Raw genomic sequence first — 22,863 nt, forward strand, 5'->3', positions numbered from 1 at the left:
GAAACAGTTCAGTCAACAGGTACTGCCATTTTAGAAAAACCTTTTAAGTCCACGGAAGAAGTTATGAAGCACATCACTCAAACTGAAACCTTGACCTTCTCTTTGTATTATAACGTTATACAATTGAGCCAGAAATGGAATGTTTTCTCCCCAGCTCAGATGATGAGCTTTAAAAGAAGTAGAGAATATATGGGCATAGGGCAGGAATAGCCAACATATTGTCCTTCAGATGTTGGTGAACTGCAATCAGTGGTGGCTGGTACCTACTGAGACTGGTAGAGCCAAAAGCAGGAAGACCAACAGTAGGTGGCACCAGAGCCAATGACTGGCAAAGCCAACTAATTCAAGTTTTGCCTCCAACCTTCTCCCTGCTGAATTCTAATATGGGCAATTCTGAGATGAAAGAAGAGGAAGTTGACAGTGTTGTAAGTAAGCAGGCAGGCATGGTGGGTCTATCTAAGGGCAGACTGAGGTTGGTGGGGCAATGCTCTGTTTGCCCTAATGAACTAGCCTTCACTGGCTACAATTTCCATCGGCTTCAGCCATTGTGGCCAAAAGGACAGGGATAATGGAAGCAGGGCCGTCTTATCCATAGGCGCTAGAGATGCGGGGCATCCGGGTGCCAGGCTCTCAGGAGCACCAAGCCGAGAGTCTGGGGCCTGAGAGTTGAGTCTGGGGAAGAGCCCGCCCATTGGTCAGAGCACCGCGATGGGCTCTTCTGCTGCAGGTGGCTCTGCACCGTGAGTTCAGGGGCGACCGAGCCAGTGAGATGCTGATGCAGCCGGCCAACTCTGCTCTCCTGCACACCTGGGACTGGGCAACCTGGGGGGGGGGCGGATCTTTGCACTCTGGTGCCACATATGCTTAAGACAGACCCTTCATTGGCCACCCTGGGGAAAAGGATTCTGGACTAAATGGACCTTTGGGCTGATCCATCACTGCTCTCTGTATGTTCTGAGGTCATGTAGGAGGAATCCATGCCACAGCGTTTTCCCAGCCCAGCCCTTATGTCAGGAATGAATGGAGAACCTGTGACCCTCCAGTTGTTGCTGGACTATATATCTCATAATCCGTGACCACTGACCATGCTGAGTGGGGCTGATGGGAGTTGACATCCATCAGCATCTGAAGTCCCACACATTTCCCATCCCTGCCCTATGCTGTGGTAGAAAAGAGCCACAGCTTGGACTCCTACAGGCTGCTGCATTAACTAGCAGACATGAAGCCACTCTGCAGTAGCTCTTCTGTCACTAAAGGAACTCTTGCAAATGAGGGCACACAAATCTGCAGTTATAAGAAGGTAATTTTGCATTCCTTTCCACGGTGCGGTCTCCATGCAAAAAAAAAGAAAAGAGCTTTTCTTGATATCCATTGCATCAGCAGAACAGGATAATGCAAATAAGCTTCAAGCTATTTCTCATCATAAACAATAACAAGTTGAATTGCTTGTCAATATGCTATTTAGTATTTGGCCTATATGTTCTGCCATTCCTTCATATTTTATACTGAATTTTGGATGATAACATTGGCATTCAGCTTAGTATGATACTCAAAGCCTTCAACACTGCAAAAGCAGCATGCCTAAATGCATATTGTAGCATCCATCAATTAGCTTTGCCACTGAGCAGATGAAAACTGGCTTGGCTTAGAGCATTTGATGGATTTAGGAGCTCCAATATAAAGTGGATCCATACTTTTGTTAGATCTAATTTCCACAAAGGACATTTAGTAGGAGCTAAGGATCAAGAAGCCATTTGGATTTGTGGCTGTGCACATATGTTAAGCAGTCATTTTCGCTCCTTTTTAATTAGTTCCCATGGAAGAGATGCTTAAGCAGCTCTGAATCTTCAAACTGCAGCTAATTCAAGGCAAAAAACAAACAAACCCATCTTTGATTATTCTGTTATTTATTTCATGAAAGCCACGGTCCATCAAGGTAAGCTGGGGCATGTAGAACTTCAAAGATGGCAATGACTAAAGCCCAGAAAATTTTGTTAAAATACCCAGCTTTACATGTTCTAGGGAAGTAGAGAGGGAACACAAAGTTGAGCAGAGGTGCTCAGCAACATTAAAATCATTGCAAGCAGAATGGAGGCAAGCACACATGCCACCTCAAGCATGCCACCTCACCTTGATCATGGGCACACCCAGACTTCTGCTTGTTCTGGACTTTCTAGGCATGGGTCCAAGCAGTTTCCCCCTTGCACCACCACCCCTTTCAGCACAAAATTTCAATATCCAGTACTACCTCAATAAGGGATGCGGGTGGCGCTGTGGGTTAAACCACAGAGCCTAGGACTTGCCGATTAGAAGGTCGGCAGTTCCCCACGATGGGGTGAGCTCCCGTTGCTCGGTCCCTGCTCCTGCCAACCTAGCAGTTCCAAAGCACGTCAAAGTGCAAGTAGATAAATAGGTACCGCTCCGGCGGGAAGGTAAACGGCATTTCCGTGCACTGCTCTGGTTCGCCAGAAGCGGCTTAGTCATGCTGGCCACATGACCCGGAAGCTGTACGCCAGCTCCCTTGACCAATAAAGCGAGATGAGCGCCGCAACCCCAGAGTTGGTCACGACTGGACCGAATGGTCAGGGGTCCCTTTACCTTTACCTTTATTACCTCAATACAGCTGCACGCTGCCATCACTGGGCTCCATTGAAAATGGCTTTTCCATGCAAACCAGGAAGTGACCTCTCCAGACAATGGAACAACTTCTTTTCTTACATCTGCAGCTGTGATCTCCTGGGTGGCACAGATGCCATTGGCAGTCAAATGCACATGTGTACTCTGTCTGTTTCCCTCCCTCTCACCCACCACTCTGCACAGTCCCGGGCTTGGCAACCCATGCTATGCCACCATCCAGAATTCTGTGGTTTCTGCAGCCTTGGGGAGTGTTCCAGGGCTGTAGAAGAGCAATTCTTACCAACCATAAGGGAGCCAAATCCATTTCCATGTGTATCTTTGGGTACTTTCTTCCTTCTGTGCTACAGCAGCCTTCCCAACCTGGTGCCCTTCACCTGCTGTGAGACCACAGCTCCCATCAACCCCGACCATTGTCTATGCTGGTTGGGGCGGATGGGAGTTGAAGTCCAAGACATCTGGGGGACATCAAGTAGAGGAAGGCTGTGCTAGAGGCAAGATGAATGGCTGTCAGCACAACCCTACATGTCTCATTAGGTTTAAGGGGACTTGCTTCCAGGAAAGCAAGTCTGGAATTTGAATCTGAGTATTGAGCATACCTGGATCCTGTGATGTCTAGTCTTTGTTGCCTCACTCAGCTTCACTGAGCTTTCCTTCCTTCCTTCAGCATCTATTGTGACTGCAGGCATAGATCATCATCACTGAGTGTCAGGTTATGGAAGCTGTTCTGTCTTAATGCTGCTGCAGTTGCCGTTGAAACCCTTGGCTCAGAGCCTGACCTTACCAGAAGCAGCAGCTGCTGCATCTTAAGCTTCAGTGCATTAACCTAAGAGATGTTAACATCTACACAACAAACTCAGAAACAGCCAAGGCTGGAAGCACTGAAGTCAGATTTTTGCTGGCAGCGGGTGGCTCCAAGAACCGATGAGGTAAGGGAAGTCAATATCTTGCAAGGCTTCTGGCAGCAGTCAGCCATATGTGCCACAAGCCCCCTATTGGTTAGATTATTGGACACAGGATTGGGAAAGATGGGCTCAATTTCCAATTTATTCATCATATTGTTAAGTATCCATGTGAAAATCATTGCTAGCTACTGTCAGTTCTCCATCTGGAAAATGGTGATTATGACCTACCTCATAGGACTCTTTTCTGAGAACAAATGGCACTGCAGAAAACGGGGCGGGGGGGGGGACTTTGTAAACTAAAAGAAGAAGCAACATTGAAGTTGTTCATAAATCCTAGGAATATGTCCTCTTCGGTTATGAAAGCACTCAACATTTCATGTAATTAGAAGCTTTGCTCTATTATTTTCCATAATAAATCAGAGGATTCTCTTTTATCTTTTTGATGGCTGTGGCACACTAAGTTGGCATTTGTAAGGTGTGATTGTGCATTGAAACTATTTTGGAACTGGTAATTGCTAATTGAACACCATCCAGCCCTAGGAATAGATAACTCTCCAACATATCAGTTTGTACCAGTTCCCATACCCCTGGCAGACATGCAACGATCATTCTGTTTCGGTCACTAAAACCGGAATGTTGTAAATGTGAACATGGTGCTGATAGTGAGTTCTTCTGTATTTAAAAAACTAGAATAGTACATCTGCGTAAATAAGTATGTATCAAAAATGCAAAAGACATTATACCATCATCAACAAAATAATCTACAGCTCATTTTATTACATTAAACTATTTTAAAAAATAATAATCCAGATTTCAGTTGCTATTGAATTGCAAAATGCAAGATTTCTGCTACATTTAAGTAGCTTGACAAAAAGGATCTACCAATCAAAGTTTTCTGCTTATGAAATTTAGCAGGAACACACCAATCCACAGCATCTTCCATGGCAGTAAAGCCTCACTCCAAAACAGTGCATGTGACAGCCTAGGAAGAGGGAGATGGAGGCCTTTATGAGAGAAACTTGGCTATTCAGTGAGGCTTACTCCCATGTGATACAGAGTGACTTGCACCTGCCTTGCTAGCTTTCCAGAAGAGAAATGAACAAGAAGGCACCACTGATCTCTTCCACCATTGATTCATCTGGTCATCAGCTGCTGCAGCACTCTTTGCAAATAAACCATTTGTCATCTGTTCCAGCAGCTGCTGCTCCCTAATTGGTTGCTGCCCAAGCAAAGTACCTGTATCCACTTTGCAAAGATAGCTGCACTGGTGGAGCAGGAGGACCAAACAGAGAATCTCCTTCTTTGAGACCGCACAATGCAGTGAAGGTAAATAAGTAAAGCTGGGATCCTATACATGGTTTGATGGGAACAAGTCTCATTGACTAGGGAATGGGTGGGTCCAGTGGCATAGCATGGGTTGCTCACACCCGAGGCCATGTGTAGAGGGTGGGAAAGAAATGGATGGATTATGTGCACATGTTGTCTGGAGATGTCACTTATTGGTTCACATGAAGAAGTAGTTTTCAACAGAGCCCAGCAACAGAAGTACAGTGGTACCTCCAGTTGCGAACAGGATCCGTTCCGGAGCTCCGGTTGCATCCCGAGGAATTCGCAACCAGAGGTGCCATTTATGTGCATGCGCACAGCGCATAGAGTGCTTCTGCGCATGCACGTGCGACGAAATCCGGAGAAATACTTTCAGGTTTGCCACGTACATATCCAGAAAGATACGTAACCGGAGGTGAACGCAAGTAGAGGTACCACTGTATGCATCTGTATTAAGGCAGCAGCAGGTGTTGAAATTTTGTGCCCCCTAACAATTTTGAGCCCGGGGTAATCGCCCCTGTGAGCCCCCCCCCCAATGCTACACCACTGGGTGGATCACTGTATATGCACTATGAATTTTAAGCAATATCATATCACCTTGAGAGTCATGGCCTCCTCCAAAAAAATTCTGAGGACTATAGTTTGTTAAGGGTGCTGAGAATTGTTAGAAGTCTCAGAAGTAAGACCCATTGAGTTTAGAGCGGCTTGCTTCCCATAAGTTGGCCTAGGATTTGAGTCTCAAACATCTTTCTCCCATTTTCATGCTTTCTTAAATGTACAGTGGTACCTCAGGTTAAGAACTTAATTTTTTCCAGAGGTCCATTCTTAACCTGAAACTGTTCTTAACCTGAGGTACCACTTTAGCTAATGGGGCCTCCCACTGCCGCCGCGCCGCCGCTGCGTGATTTCTGTTCTCATCCTGAAGCAAAGTTCTTAATCCGAGGTAATATTTCTGGGTTAGTGGAGTCTGTAACCTGAAGCATATGTAACCCGAGGTACCACTGTAGATTTTGTTTTTCCTAAGTATGTTTTATTTTGATTCAACCATTTCTTAGTTGTGTTATTTGATTATTCTCAAGCCTTGACATGTCCCCAAATTTTGTTCTGCTCTGGTCTACACAAAGCAACCTAAAGGAAAATAAGCTCTCATGCAGCTTTATAAAAACTCCTAAATAGATAGTGTTGTGACGTGGGGTTTGTGATTTCAGCTCTCTTGACATAATATGCTGGAGACAGTTCTGTAGTAACACTTCTTTATTAAAGCAAACAAGACTGAGAACTGAGGAGGGGAGAGCTACATTTATAGGGACAGGGAACTAGCTAGAAAGGATACATTTTGGAGGGAACGATATCAGGCAATCACAGTCCTGCCTTTTGGAGGAAACCAATAAGACAGAGGATCCAAATACAGCAGCTTAAATGAACCAATAGTAGCTGTACCCTCTGGAACCAAAAGGCAGTTACTTTACCCTAATGCAAATACAGGCAATAATAATACAGATATAAAATCCTTTGACTCAATACACAACAGATAGCACATCATGCTGAAATTGTCTTTTAAATGAGTTATAGAGTGTAAACGTGCCTGTGGGACTGGCCAATACATGTTGGGAAGCACATAACATATATTTACACTGACTCTTATCGAAAGAATACACTACTGGAAAAATTCAAAGACAGCCCCTGAAATGCACTGCTTCAAAAATGCATCATGAAAAATATCATGCTTACCTAGGAGGAGACCTTCAAGTCCCTTTAGGATATTTAAGCTACAATATTTGAAGAACTTGGTGGCTGAAACTGAGAACCATAAATCAGAAAACAATTATATTTGACCCTAGCGACAGCCTTTTTGTGAGTTGTTATGGAGCAACTGAGAAATTTCATTGCCCTTTGGGAGGATCAATATCTATAAAACAGACACGGTTAAGAGAGACAACAAAAATAGTATACAATTTGTTTCTTTTTATAAAGAATGTGCTTTCCCCTTCCCCCTCCACCCCCACTGAAAGCTTTGGCACTGCACACAAACAGTTTGGGTTTGGTAGTTTTCATAGTTCTCTTTCTCTATATATGCAGCTTTTGGCTTAACTGCATGTGGCTGTCAAGATGCGGCAGAGAGTGAGTGGCAGAAAGAGAGGGAGACCAGGTGTATTGCGAAAGAACAATGTCAATCAACATTTAATGATCTTCTATCGGTCAACAATAGAAAGTGTCCTTTCATACTGCATCACGGTGTGGTATTCTGGTTTGGCATCATCTGATAGGAAGTGCCTACAGAGGGTGGTGAATATAGCACAAGATATTATGGGCTGTCCTGTGAATCCGCTGGATGAAATAGCAGAAGAATGTTGCCTCAGAAGAGTGAGTAAAAATTCTCAGGGATGATTCACACCCTGGCCGGCACTTTCTTGATCTCCTGCCCTCAGGCAGAAGATATAGAAGCATGATTAGCTGCACCAACAGGGTAAAGAACAGCTTCTATCCATGGGCTGTTAGGCTGCTGAATGAAAAGATAACAACAGGGCAACTGACTTTCGGGTTTGGTGGGTGTGCGTCAGTGAACAAGGGGAATTAAGACTAAGAGAGCTGAGTGGGGGGTGCTCATGCAATCTCACTGTATACAAGTTGTACAAGTGACAGTATTTCAATTGCAATTTCAATTATTATTATTATTATTAGTTAAGTGACCTCTTTCCAAGTCTGTAAAAAGAAGGTTCCCCCCTCCCCCATCTCTGAGGTAGAAGTGATATCTTAATACTTGGTTTAAGTCCCCATTCATTCTTGGGTGTGAACAGCATTGGATATTTTGGTACAAAATGAAAAGATTATTAAAAAGAAAAGAAAGCTTTAGTCGAGTGACCTCTTCCCAAGTCTGTCACTAACCTCATTAAGCTACTTGAAAATACAACAGTGACTCTCAACCTTATTCGTTCCCTGCAGGCTTTGAAACATATTGAAGGGGAAATAGTGAAGCACAGCAAGTCTGCAGCTCTCAGACAGCAAGCTAATAACAGGTTACTCTTCTGAGGTCAGAGATACCCAAGCCATCAAAATGCAAGGTGAGTCGAGCAAAACAGCCCTTTGGAGAAAATTCTATGTGATCTGAGGAGGTGGGACGGATGCCCAGTAAAATGTCAGCTTATGGCCTTTTGCCTCATGTTCCAGAGGCTCGCTGCCTCCCCCACCATTGAGTGCCATGACAGCTCACCCCTACAGAAGGGGAAATATGGTGGAAGTCAGCTTTGAGTCAGTAACACGTGCAAGGAAATGGCCTGGCAGCCGCCTTTGTGTTAGAGCAGGCGCAGGTAGGTAATATAAAGAAAAGCCCGAAAGGAAAAGCTCTGAAAAGATGGTATGAAATGCAGTACATTATAATGGTGCCCTTTCGACCTGTTCTCCATAAGTGCTCATCTATAATGCACACTACGAAATGCCCTCATGCTTGACATGCCATCTTCTGCTTCTCTCTCCAAGGAGATGTCTTCGATGGTAATTCAACTGTGTCAAAAGCCAGCTTTTAGCCACAGGAATACAAACAGTTTCATATACACTTCTTTTTTTAAAAAAAAAAAGAACTGGCATAATTGGCAGAATATGGGCTGTAAAAAACACATTCATACTGTAAACTTAAGCCAGGCTTCTGGTGTCCTGTGAATGTCTTGGACTGCAATTCCTCTCAGGCCTAGCCAGCATGGGAGCTGAGGTCCAACACATCTAGAGGGAACCAGGTTAGCGAAGGCTGAATAGAGTCCCTATTAAGTGCAGTGAGATTGACTTCTGAGGAAGCCTGCAGAGGACCTGTAGCCTTATTGGAGTTCACCGTTTGGGTCTGCGTTGCTCCGGGACAGGAGTAAGGAAGTCAAATGACACCGAGATTGGTTCAAAGAAAGAGTTTATTTTGCTCTCCGGATAGCAGAAGGCACTTGCGTGATCAAGTCCACAGCAAGTCCAAAGAAATGACAAGTTTCATGCAGTATATATATCCTCCAGGCACCCTCTCCCTCCTTCCCATTTAAATCCAACCATGTCAGCCTATGTACGCAGGTTGACATCACATATGTTCTTGCTCTGGTATTCTTAACCATAAAAGGGAATTCCTTCCTGTACTTCTGACCATAAAAGGATCTTCCTCTTCCTACTCTTATCTTGGAGGAAGATGTCGTCATCTCCGAGAACACGCTCTGGTGCTGTTCCCAGATTGGGTCTGTGCGTCTTTTGTGGTCAGCACATAAGATAAGGCACAAATGTGTCTTTTCTGTTCTACTGGTGCAGTCAGGGTCATCCCTGCCGTCTGAGCACGGCCGGGTTTTTGTTTATACATTGACTCAGAGCTCAAGTTAATGGATTTTAGCTAAGGAAAAATAGGGATTTTGGTGCAGTTTCAAACTGCCTGCATACTCAGTTTTGGGTTTTGGGAAACCCATTCCTTCAGACCCAACGGCTTATCAGTTTACACTGTCTCTTTGCAGCAATAAGTATTTTATTCATCATTTATACAATTGAGTCAAAAGTGGGTGGAGCACAGAGATGCTGAGTTGCACCCAACGGGGGGGCATGTGTGTGACGTCACATGTGTATGACATCACATACACACAGCACTGGCACGCTGGGTTCCTCAAAGGGTTGTGCCAGAGTGCTACACCTCTGGCACAACCCTGTTTATGAGCCCAGAGGACCTTCTTGTCTTGCACTGGCAGTCTGGGTTCATCAGAAGGTTGCATGAGAGTGCTGGACCTTCAGTGCTCTGGTGTGACCTCTGAGCGTCATGATTTTCTATGTTTGGCTGGCTTAGTCTGGATTTTGCTGGCACAGTCAGTCAACTCAGGCAACTTTTCCTCCTTCCAGGGAAAAAAACACGAATGAATAACATTAAACCCCATTGATTGATGATCTTCTAAAATTAAATGTAGTATGTTCCCCTACTTTAACATAATTCATTGCGTATGGAAAAATCATCTCTGCCCTGATGACCGGTACAATTATATGCTTCATTAAAGTGCCATGTATGTCCTTAAGCACCCACACTGATTGATCGTGGCAGCAGTAAAGAGCTCATAAACCTTTGTGAGTGTATAGATGCTCTTGGATAAAACCTGGGCACAGTGCATTGCGGGGGTGGGGGCTTCTTGTCTTCCCACCCGCGTTGGAAATAAGCAGTTTTACCATGTCCATATACATACTTTCAGAACATTTTGCTTTCCAGTCTTCACACAGGCAGGAAAGGAAAGGACTTTGCCAATGTCTATAAACATACCACGCTGTTTCTAAGCAAAGCTTGCTTTCTTGTGCTTGCACTAGTAAGTATTGCAACAATTTTCTGCAAGAGAAAAGAGAAGGCATGAGCTACGGACCTATACAATGGGATCTGTGCAATTCTTTTGAAGCTTATGAAATGCTGGGGATTATGCCAAACTTTTCCAGTTGGGAGAACAGATTGGCGGTGGTCTTCTGTGGCTTCCATTTTTGCTGGGCAGCCAGAAAACTACTGTCTGGCCTGGTTCCAGCTTCTTAATGACTCCACACATGCAGTCATTCCTGGCCAATGAACCTTTGATCTACCTCTATGGTAGATCAGTGTTATTATTCCCAATATTGCAGATGGGGGCTGAAGCTGAGAGGGATTTGCTTACTGGCTAGTTACTAGGTACTAGTGAGCTCCTGGAAGTGTTTGAGCTTTGAATCAAAGGCTTCCTGAGTCACAGCTCAGTCTCTTAGTTCCTCCTAGATACGAGCACTCAGATGGTTTTGATATGGTCAAATGCTGCTCATTTTGCTCTTTTGACTAACACAGAAAGAGCTGGATACATCCACATTTGCAGAGCATCTGGGCACTACATGCCTCTTTACAAAAAGCCAGTGCAAAAGCTGGCTACTTTTTAAAAAAGTGAAGTGGTGTCTATGAATGAAATAGCTAGTTCACTGTAATGAGACGCGATCACACAGTTCCCTTTCATCGCGCTTCCTGTTTGCTTAACTTGTGCGAGTTTGCTTGCCTGTAAGACCTCGTGCTTAGGCACACACTGGGGGTATTTCATAAGATAGCTGATGTCAGAGAGGAAATAATCTGCCATCTCTCCCACCACCACCAGGAAAAATAAATAAAGAAGGAGCCAAAGTGGCAGGTGGTATAGAGAAACAAATCCGAGCCAGTGCAATTACTGCAGGACTGAGCTTGCCTTAGGAATGTCGGCTCCGAAGCAGCTATCTGCAAAACAGATTCTAATTTAAATCCTAGTGGGAAACTGAGAAATAGAAATGCTTATCACTGACGCTCTGTCGGAGGATGTCATTTCCACAGGAATTGGGCAGTTGCGGCATTAAGGAGATCACTTGCTTTGAGAATATAAAGTATTTGTATATGCCTGATGCCGAAGGACCGGAGCTCCAAACCCCTCTATAGCCCCATTCCACAAAATGGGAATTTCCTTGGCACAAAATATCAAAATGTTGGCACTGTATGCTTCCTGGCACATTGCTCCTCCATTGTAAACAGAGGAGCAAAGCTTCTGAGTACTGGTTGCTGGAAATGGCAGCAGGTAAGAGTGCTCCTGTGCTCAAATCCTTCTTACAGGTTTCCCAATGGCATCTGGTGGGTCACTGTGAGAACAGGATTTGGGACTAGATGGGCCATTGGCCTGATCCAGCAGGCTCTTCTCATGGTGGCCTCTAAGTCTCATCCGTCCCAGCAAGCATGGCCAATGGGATAATAGGAGCCTGTACTCCAAAACACTAGGAGGCAGAGGACAACAAAGTAGAAAAGGCTGCAATAAAGCTATGATTGCCCATGGAATACCCACTCTTTGAAGGGGCATTCAAAGGGAGTGCAGTTGTTTTATTACTTCATTTGTTTCATTGTCAATATTATTATTATTATTATCATCATCATCATCATCATCATCATCATCATCATTATTATTATTTTATTTGTACCCCGCCCATCTGACTGGGTTCCCTAGTCCAATTTGTTGGAATTGAATTTTTTTCATAACCAATCCTGTTAATTATCCTTATACACATTGTTTTTTGTTTATGTTTACCATGGATTTCATCAGAGACCCAGCTGCTCTTCTGCTGCCTCTACCTTTTGTGTTTTCCATCCAATCTGGCATGACATATTCAGGCTCTGCCAAATTTCAGACAGATAGGGGGGAAAGCATTCTTGCTTTGTGGGCAATTAAAAGGCCTACGAACACAGCCTGACTCCTATCTAATCTAACAGGGAGAAGGTGGGTTTGGTAGAAACAGTGTAGAATGGATATAAAATACTTAAAGGAACTGTCAGATGGCTGGGAAGATGGTGTGTGTTTTTGCTGCTGTTCTGCAGAATGGCAAAACACAGAGAAACCTGCATGTGTTCTGTTTCCGAACAGAAAAGAGCAAGCACAGGCAAATGGCGACTCCCTGTCCCTCTCTTTCATGTTTCCACAAGCCCCGCCCCCAGGCCACTGTGATTGGAAGACTCTGCCTGGAAAGAAGACCTGTCAAAATTTTGGACACCTTTGCTAGAATATGTTTAAGTTAAAGACTGGACCACTGACATTATCACTCACCCCCCACGCATACCCCATCACTATATAACTTCAAGATGATCATAAAGAGAATTGAACTCACATGCTTTTGAAACCCTTGCAAACATCTTCCCTGTGCTCCTGTGGCATGATCAGAAATATGCATAGGTGGGACAGAAGTCATATGGTGATATCTGTTCCACTGTGTCCCAGCACTGATAGATTCCCCCCTCACACACAAAATCTCCCCCCAAATAAGGAGACTTGTGAGAGGCTATAGCGTGCATCTCTAGAGGAGAAAGGGACATTGTTCAGAATGGATGCTGAAGAAGACCAGGAGGCAAGCAGGTTGTGAAGAGGTGAAATAATTCTTCCTCAAACATGTTTTGCAGGATTGCCACAGGTGAAGGAAGACCAGGGCTGAGTCTTATGGGAACAGAAGTTTAGGGCTACATACTGGGTGGCAACGCCCCTATGAAGTTTAGGGCTACATACTGGGTGGCAACGCCCCTATGAATCATCAGATGAAAAGATACATTGTAGGCCAGCAGTGTGGAACCTATGGTCCTTCAGTCATTGCTGGGCTGGAACTCCCATCAACCCTTGCAAGCATGACCAATGGCCAGGGATCGTGATGCCTGAAGTTCAGCATCATCTGGAAAGCCAAGGGTTCCCCACCTCTGCTATTGTGCTTCTATCATAACACTTATTTGGGTGGGATAACTGGAACTATTGATTGTTTCCGGTCTCTGATTGCACTCTGTAAGTTTTTGGAAGGCCTCCCATTAAATCAAAACTCAATACGAGTTTCTCTATATGAAATAAAGAGCTCCATTCTGCTTCAGAGAAAATGAAATTCTTGTCCCCCGCCCCCATTGTTTCCCAGATCCTCAGAGGTCCATAAACATATTGGCACACTGCTCTGCCATTTCTAAAGCAAAAGCAATAGGACAGGAGGTTGAAATTTGCTTCTCCTTTGTTTTAGCTGTAAGAGAATACAGAGCCACACCTGGGAACTGTGCATAATTTCAAGGAAAAAAACAAAGCCTTACCATTCTCCTGTTGAAAGAATGTGTGTAATACCCAGTAGATTGGGCCATACCAAATAGAGAATAGATTCTGAGCTGTAATAGTGTTTCTAGAAATGATCAATAATAAGAACCTTAAAAAAAAAAACAGCTCCACTTATTGCAATTGTCTCCCAAAAACGCTTACATTTCTAAAATGGGAGAAAGTCTTGAGGCCCATAAATCTTTCATCTTCTTCTATGTTTCTTTGGCTAAACTGCATAAGTGTAATAACAGCCTTGCTGTGACAGATGAAGGCCCATCTCATATGACATTAGACTGTCTCCAGTAATGGCCAGCCAGATACTTCTGAAAAACCAGGAGGAGAATGTATCAGTGAGAGCCATCCTCTCTTGTGCGGATGGGAAAACTGTGGCCCTCTAGATATTGCATTACTAGAACTCCAAACATCCCTGAACCACTGGACACTGCCCCACCACCCTCAATCTGCCTCACTGGGCCTGCCTGTCAGTTTCCTCCTCCTTAGGGAGACGGATGGGGGCAGGTCTAGAATTACTTGATTCAGTCTCCACCTATCATTGGCCCAGGCTCAGGTACCACTGGTTATTGGTCTCCTTGCCTTCAGTCCTACCAACCCCAATGGGCACCAGCCACCATCGAGTCCAAGAACATATGGAGAACCATCACTGCCCTATTGCCCATTGCCTACATCTGAAACACAAAGGTATACTATCGCCAAACACAGAAGTTTAGAAGTATCTGTTGACCAATCCTTCACAAAGCCATCTAAACAAATTGACATCAGTTATAAACTTTGTGTTGTAGATGTAAAAAACAAAACAAAAAACCCCCTCCACTTTCTTTTAACCAACAGATGGTGTTTACTGGAAGACATTTTCCTACCCAAAGGCAAATTCAGTGTCTTCAAACAACCTGTGTCTGAGGAAAGGCACTTAAGTTTATTACTGTGGGTCAATTGTGTCTGAAAAAACCACTGGAACTTTTTTTAATAATAATAAAAAAAAACCCTCCTCAGTACTTTCTATTGAGAGAAAAAGTGTCCCAGCCACAGAAATCAGTTCAAAAATTTTGGGATATGTTTTATCCCAGCCTCTTTTTGGTGAAATGTGCTTCCCTATGGAATATTTGTTACATATTTTTGGTGGGGAGTTAACCCAAGTAGCTACATTGATCAGGACAAAAATACTTCAAAACCAGATTCAGTTGGGATTTGAGGTATGTGCCTATGGGTATTTTTTTTTGCCCGAGCCTTTTTCTTGTATATAGAAGGGGGCAACTATGGAAAAAGTAAGTAGTTAGATTTTGGGGACATTGTTTACTAGTAACAATATCAAAGAACAGAGTTTATCAGTGCGGTGTCCATGCATGCTCATGTTACCACAGAGACCTTCTTTGGTGCTCATAAGCTTCGTCTCCTCTTGTTGAGATTAAGCTTGAGAGAAGCAATCAACAGAAGTGGTTGTTGTGTGTGCCTGGCTGTGGCATCTGCATGTGTGTGTCACTCGTGACAGTTCCTCCAGTTTTCAAATGTGCCCATGGGGCCAAAAGGTTATAGACCCCGTGTCCTAGAAGGATTATGTTGTAAGTTTCCTTGCAGTTAAATTCTGCAATGAAATGTCTGCCTGCGGTAGGATTTCATCTCAAGTCACTGTTAACTCTGTATGCAACTTTGAATTCTCTTCAGTGTGGATAAAAATCCCTTCACATACAAAAAGCCAGCATGTTAGGGGGGAAGGCTAAAACAGAGCTCTTCTGCCCAACATCTTCTTGTCTTTGTAAAAGGGATTTCTTCTTTTTTTTTCAAGAGTATGCAGCTCAGACAAAGGTTTGCCCCTCAGCAGGAAGAGCTAAGCCTCTGACTTAACTGTGCCTTAAAATTAGAAAATTAAATTTGAAATCACAGGTGACCTTATCCTCCTCCGTCCCCTTTTACATTCACATTGTTCTCCTTAAGGGGATTGTGGGCTTGAGACTCCCCCCCCCTTCAGCTCCAGGCGTTGCACTGCATGCTCGAGAGGCAGAATAAAGTGCAAACTCAGAGGCAGCTCAGACCTTAAGGCCAAGGTCAATAACAATTCACTAGTAAGTTACATTAAATTCCTAATACACATTCGCTGTTGTCATTTCAGCACATTTTTGATGAGGATGTGGAACTGCCTGCTATGAATGTCATTTCTGCTTGTTATCTAATGGCTTGCCTGTCTCTATTTATAGCCCATCAGATCTCAGGGCTTAACGCAGTCTGAAATGAAACCATCTTAATTTAAAAGAAGCATTGTTCTTGCCTTACCTAATAGCTTCAGGCGTTGAGGAGGGAATGCCTACATGATTAAAACGGATTAGAAACACTCTTGCTTAACACATAACTCGCCAGCGGTATCCTTTTGCCAAGGTAGGATGATGTCACAAGCCCAACGGGGATGTAAGGCTGCTTGATCACCTAATCAAAGTGGCCTTGTAGTACATATGCCTTGTCTCCTCCTCCACTCCTGTATGCAAATTCTATGCCCCTTTCCATTTCTCAGAGCTAACCATGACCGGTTGTGTATCTGCGCTAGCATTTTAGCTGGCCAGGGTTAATCACAAATGATGGTTCTCAGACACAGGAAGAAGAAGAAGAAGAAGAAGAAGAAGAAGAAGAAGAAGAAGAAGAAGAAGAAGGCTTGTCAAGTGTGGTTTTAGCTAAAGTACTGTGCAGAGAGCTGGACCATAAAGAAGGCTAATCGCCGAAGAATTGATGCTTTTGAATTATGGTGCTGGAGGAGACTCTTGAGAGTCTCATGGACTGCAAGAAGATCAAACCTATCCATTCTGAAAGAAATCAGCCCTGAGTGCTCACTGGAAGGACAGATCCTGAAGCTGAGGCTCCAATACTTTGGCCACCTCATGAGAAGAGAAGACTGCCTGGAAAAGACCCTGATGTTGGGAAAGATGGAGGGCACAAGGAGAAGGGGACGACAGATGACGAGATGGCTGGATAGTGTTCTCGAAGCTACCAACATGAGTTTGACCAAACTGCGGGAGGCAGTGGAAGACAGGAGTGCCTGGCGTCCATGGGGTCAAGAAGAGTCGGACACGACTAAACGACTAAACAACAACAACAACACTGAGCAGCTATAAAGGAGAGGAGGAACGAAAGGACAAAGGAAAGAAAAAGAGGACTTTGACAGAGAACTGGATGAATTCATGGATTACTAGCCACAATGGCTATGCGCTACCACCACTGCTGGAGGCCCTTTACTTCTGAATGCCAGTTGCTGTTCTACTCAAGTCCTTCTTGTGTGCTTCTCATAGTCATCCTGTAAGAAATTGTGAAAACAGCATGCTGGACTTGATGGACATGTCTGCCTTCATATGGACAAATCCTGGTTTCAAAGCCTATTAGACTTTGTAGTGTGGGGCAGAGAGACCTGTTTCCTTTACCTAGCCAATTTGGAATGCAGAGCAAGAGGTGTTGCCTACTGGGCTGCTGACCGGCAACAAGCTACAAAGACCACGACTTGCTTTGAGGTGAAAAGGGGGAAGCTGCCTGCCAGAGTGGTGGAGAGGCAGCTTGTCTGGTTTTCGCTGCTTTCCTGATGGTGGGAGATGTCTGGTGAGACACAATTCAGTTAGAAATTCACAAAACTGAGCCAGGAGTTTGAGCAGAAACTTTGACCGTGAAATGGCCAGACTTTACCACGAAGTGCCAGATGTGTCATAGCTGCTTCTCTTTTTCACCTGGCAAATGAGGCGTGCTTAGAAACATGGTCTCCAGCTTGGGAAAGAACGCGGAATAAGGCAAAAGCTAGCTGCTTTGTTTGTTTGCCTAGCAAACAACCACAGTCACTCTGAATTTCCATTCCTGTGCTCCTGTCTGCATAGAAGTGTTAAGAGCAAGATATTTTGGAATCACCTCCACTACAGGAAGCCCTATAAATACAAGTGTTTTCACTGAAGAATAGTTCCTGTGCATCTTGCCTCAGAATCCTGGTTCTACAAGGGCTAGAGACTTTTAGAAATGAAGGCAGGAATTTCGCGTCAGGCAATGCTGCAATTGGGCACTGGATGGGATGGCTTAAATTTGGGCAAAACCTGTCCAACCCCACAGGTGATGCATGTATCACATGAGTTCACCATCTGCTAGCCACTCCCCCAGCCTTCCAGATTGCAGTGGGGAGTATTTCGGTTGTTCCAACGAGATACACTGGAGTCTTATATTTTGCAAATTTTTGTAAACGCCAACAATCACTCCCATCTGTCAGGCTGGCAGTGCAAGTTGCTTGGATTTACTCTTTGAGTGCAACACAAAACAAGAAGAAACTTTGGGCTTTTTTTTTTTTAAGGAATGAAATGGCTGAAAAAATAATTCCATAAAAACTTGGGACAACAGGGGAGAAATCAACCTCAGATGAACAAATTCAGCAGATCCTGGCAGCTATCACACACTCCCTCCATTGCTTAACCGGGGAATAAATACGGAGAGTAGATAATATCCTTTCTTAGTATTCCTCAGCATCCCAATTAGGTGTGATGCAGAATCCCAGACAAGGGAGCCTTCACAGGCTTTCAAGATCCCAGGTTTTGTTTCTGCAGGAGTTCCCTAAAATGCAAGACTCCTGTAGAAATCAGCATCTGTTAAGCACAGATGGAAGCACTGTGATATCCCCCAAGTCCTGATTATTGTTTCAACAACAGCAACAGCCTGCTGAAGAATTATTTCCATTGACTTGTGTGGGTATGAGTCCTGTGAGTAAAATATGCAGCTCGGATGTAATATATGCGGATTGGATCTCAGTCTGACTCTCAAAACGCAGTTTTTAAAGTAGAAGAATCTAAGGGCTACCAAAGAGGCAGTAGAGTAGGCATCTTTAGCACAGTAATTACAGATGCTCTTTGGTAAAATAACTTCCTGATTTTTCCATAATGCTGAAACAACCAAGGATAGATATATATTCTGAAAATGAGTGTTGGTGTTAGAATTCAGTATAGAGCTGATTGGGGCATCTGTTTTTTTTACTGGTCTTTTTATTTATTGGTTCATTATAGTATTTTTAGGCTGTCATCCCAAGGCAGATGACAATACTTTTTTTAAAAAAAAAGTATCATAAAGGAGACAGAATAAAAACAACTGTTTCAAAAAACAACAAACTGAGATCTTTTCATTATACCTCAGCTACAAGATTTAAACTAACGTCAAAAGCAGCGTCATAAAACCATCAAGAAAAAGGAAATAAGAATAAATGAGATTTTAAAGCTCCCCTCTTAAAAAAAACAAACCCTCAAATTGAAGGGCCAATCATGTTTTTCTGGCTAAAGAATTCCACAGATGCAGAGCCACCACATTTTCATTGAATGTGGCTGGTGCCATAAGACCACACCAGGATCCACCAGGATCTTCCCAACTGTATGCAAACACTTTCCCACACGCATCTTTGAAACTACATTTGGCATTTGCTACCCATTTCAAAACTCTCTCTTCAAAACCCTGCCTGCTCAAAGGAATGCAACTAGACAGGCCCATCAGAAGGAGCCCGGAATGTCAGGCTTCTGACAAATAAACAAAAATTGATATATATATTTAAGGCGGGGATTCTCAAACAGGCCTTTTCATGTGATAAATCTACTTGAGCCATGATACATCAAAGCAGCCCTCAGCCTCACTTTTCTCTCTGTCTACAATGCAAGGTTTATGTTAGATGCCATCTGTTGTTCTGGCATATGTATAGAGTAACTGGGGAAGGATAATAAACTTTTGCAAAAGTATCAATATTCTGTAGCAGCATGGAATATCTTTTAATCAGAAACAAAGATTATCATGATAGGTCTTGTCTGGTCACTCCACCAGAGCATCTCTTTGCACACAGGGGAAGCCCCAAACTCACCAAGGCTTTGAGACCCACTGAGTACCCTCACCTGGTTTAGTCGGCCAAGGTGTGGCTGCTGTCTCATGCTGACAGCTTCTGGACCAAAGGTGGACAAACTACCCCAGAAGGAGCAGGGTTGTGTTCCCCACCTCTCCTCTAACACCCCCTACACCCCAATAACAACATAACAAAATTAATAAAAACGTGGAATTATATACATTGTATTTCTTGAAATGGGTTTGTTGTGTTGCACATTTAATCTACTTTAACTGTGCGAACTTAAATTTCTGATTGTGCTTGAATCTCTCCCATTAAATATCATACCCTCCAACATTTCTCCACTGAAAATAGGGATATCCTGCCATTCCCTCCAACACTTCTCCAAGGAAAGTAGGGGCATCCTAAGGAAAAATGGGACATTGTAGGATCAAATCAGAAACCTGGATGACTTCTATGAATCCATGACTGTCCCTGAAAAATAGGGACACTTGGAGGGTCTGAAATAATGACAATCTAGAGGTGGATCTCAACTCACTAATTTATAGGGTTAACTTCACCCTAGCAGCTGGAGCTTATGAAGAAGCTCTTTGAGTAGTGCTTATTATATGCAAAATACAAATGGAACGAAAGCTGCCTTTCTCAGGGTAATTATCAGCTAATTCTCACCATCTAGACACAAGGAGCTGCCTCAATTGCACATTGTTTTCCCATTCCATGGGTGCGTGTGGGTTAGAAACCATTTTCCACATCTACAATTCTCACTGCGGCAGCAGGAAGTTATGGACTCTATAAAAATGTAATAAGAATTGAATACTTTTTAAAAGCACCTGTTAAGACTAGTACAATGAAATCTTGGCTCTTGTGGTATTTTAAGCCAATACAGACTCTCCATCTGAACAGCTTTCCCTATTGTGTCCTAATAATTGTTTCCAAACAATGAAGGAAAATGAAGGCCTGTATAATAAACTGCTAAGGGTGTATGAACTGTGAGCTTTCTCTTTGTAAAGTCAAAGTTCTCCTGTGATAACCCGATTTCTCTCAGAACTCAGTTCTGCAATCTATGTGGTAAAAGGTAAAGGTCAAGGACCCCTGGATGTTAAGTCCAGTCAAAGGTGACTATGGGGTGCAGTGCTCATCTCGCTTTCAGGCCAAGGGTGCCGGCGTTTGTCCACAGACAGCTTTCCGCTTCTGGTACAATGGGACACCGTGACAAAAACCAGAGCACACAGAAACACCATTTACCTTCCTGCTGCAGTGGTACCTATTTATCTACTTGCACTGGTACACTGGTACACTGCAGCTTAGTAGATAAATACATGTGCTCACTGGACTAAGAAATATGTTTACCAATGGCTGCCTGACTGAGACTGCAGTCCTCTACACACCTGGAAGATAGTCCCATTGAACTCAGTGGGGTGCACTTCTAATAGACAAGTGATTGGTTTTTTAGTGCGCTACTGCTAATCACAGGGAAGATTAAGAAGCAATGCAAGGCATAATGGACTATGCAGAACTAGCAAAATTAACAGCAAAATGAAGAGAATCCAACGATGGGTGTTTTATGGCAGAATGGATGCCTTTTTTGGACTATTTAAAGAAATATTGTAGTATGATGAACTTGTGAGCAGGTTTTGAGCTATGAGCAACAAACAGAGATGATTAGATTATAATAATGTGGTTACGATTTAATAGGTAGAAGATAGAGTGCAGCAGAAAAGGAGGAACAACAACTCTGTGGAAAATAGGGTGGGAAGCTGACAAAAATAAGAGAAAAGATGAAATTGTCTTTTGATGGTACATGTTTAAAAAGTTGAAACTTAATAAAATATACTTGAAAGAAAAGAAGCACTGAAACAGGGGCACCAGCTCCTGGGGACTGGGCCCTTTTGGGACCCCTGAATATTTTGGGGGTGGGAGCTGCCCCTCATGTCCAAAAAGCGTGAAGTTGAAGCATGGAGCCAAGCATGGCACAGCTCTAGTGGCTGGACCTTTCTTCTCCTCCTCCTCCTTCTGCCGGTGGTGGCACCAGGAGGAGAAGGAGGAGCTGTCACTCATTGAAGCCGTGTGGCCACCACTTTCAGCTCTGCCCCTGGTTTCTCCCACTGTCCTGATGTCACATGTGACATCACACACACAACGTTGTCCCCTATCGCCCTGGCAAGCTGGTGCCTCTGCACTGAAACATCTGACACCCAGAAAGATACTGACAACACAATCTTATGTATTTTTACTAGGTCCCATCAGGCTTACTGCCAAGAAAGTGTTCACACAATTGCACCTTTACTACTGTTAACTCTTTCCCAATAGTATCTTTGCAGGCATAAGAATTAGAAGCCCATTTTCACAGTGGCTGCTTTTGCTATTTTGTCATTTTTTTAAAAAGTGTCTTCTTTTTATATCATTTACATTTTCTTCTGCTGTTTTACAAGTTTTATGTAGTCTGCCTTGGATTTTGGAAAGGTGGGATGAAATGTTTTGAACGAACTAACGAATGAATAATTCAGCTCGCCCTACTCAGATTCAATATGAATTAAACACTAGCTCTTAAAAGGTTCTGCACATGCTCAGACCTTGCTTTTTAACATTAGTAAAAAGCCACCCTTTGTTAGTCCAAGTCCCAGGCGCTAATTTTGGCTCAAACAGGGCTAGGCATTCATACCTAAGGGGGATTTTTAAGGCTCCAGGGACAGATGGGCAAGCATCAAAACATTTTGGAGACTTGAGAAAAATGAAACTGCATAGCCTCTGAATTTGTCTTACCAAGTTCTAAGAAGCTCCTCAATCAGAGCAGACAGCTGCATCTGTAAAAGGTTTCTGTCGGCTCTGCTACAAATGTACCCCCACCCCACTGAAGCTGTATTATGCATCTTCCTTCCAGGTCTGTAACTATCATCTCTGGGAATGCCGACATCAGGAAGTGATCTACAGTTTTGTTTTCCAGATATGCCACCAATGAAGGAACAGCTAATTTATCAATTGTAGCTTGCTCCTGGTAGCTTCAAATTCATCGCAATGCTGCCGGAGCATTTTATTTTCAAAGGCTTACTATCTGGTTGGAGTGAAGGTATCACCTTGCATAGACAAGGGTGAATGGGAGTCAGAAGGACTGTTTGGGTCATGTTCTGTTCCAATGCCAGATCCCAAAGTGGATGGCCTGGCAAGATAAGAAAGAAGGGAAAGTTGGGGTGATGCTGTGTTTAGTAAATGAGCAATTAAATGCTGAAGCAAACAGCATATAAGGATCAGGACAAATATCTGCCACCCAGAAATATAACGCCCCATCAACAGCAGATCAAGAAATATTTTAGCACGGACAGGGATAGATAGATGATAGATAGATAGATGATAGAGATAGATAGATGGTAGATGATAGATAGATAGATAGATAGATAGATAGATAGATGATAGATAGATGATAGATAGATCTATCTATGATAGATAGATAGAGATGATAGATGATAGATAGATAGATAGATGATAGATAGATAGATATAGATAGATAGATAGATGATAGATAGATAGATAGATGATAGATAGATAGATAGATAGATAGATAGATAGATAGATGATAGATAGATAGATAGATAGATGA

The 22,863-nt window shown here is 43.4% G+C and overlaps 1 long non-coding RNA gene across 3 annotated transcripts in view; it reads left to right on the plus strand.

Moving 5' to 3' along the window:
• The window catches only part of LOC128415419 (uncharacterized), a 44,672-nt gene extending 22,198 nt beyond the window's left edge, over window positions 1-22,474 (plus strand). For 2 of the 3 annotated variants that reach the window (XR_008330951.1, XR_008330953.1), the window contains exons 3-4: window positions 7,809-7,927; window positions 22,150-22,474. This is a non-coding gene — a long non-coding RNA (uncharacterized LOC128415419). Of the gene's footprint in view, window positions 1-7,808; window positions 7,928-13,997; window positions 14,117-22,149 lie in introns of those variants that run through there. The other variant, XR_008330952.1, reaches the window with a different exon arrangement.
• The last annotated feature ends 389 nt before the right edge of the window (window positions 22,475-22,863 follow it).

The sequence above is a fragment of the Podarcis raffonei genome, chromosome 6, assembly GCF_027172205.1.
Source record: "Podarcis raffonei isolate rPodRaf1 chromosome 6, rPodRaf1.pri, whole genome shotgun sequence".
Classification (NCBI taxonomy): Eukaryota; Metazoa; Chordata; class Lepidosauria; order Squamata; family Lacertidae; genus Podarcis; species Podarcis raffonei.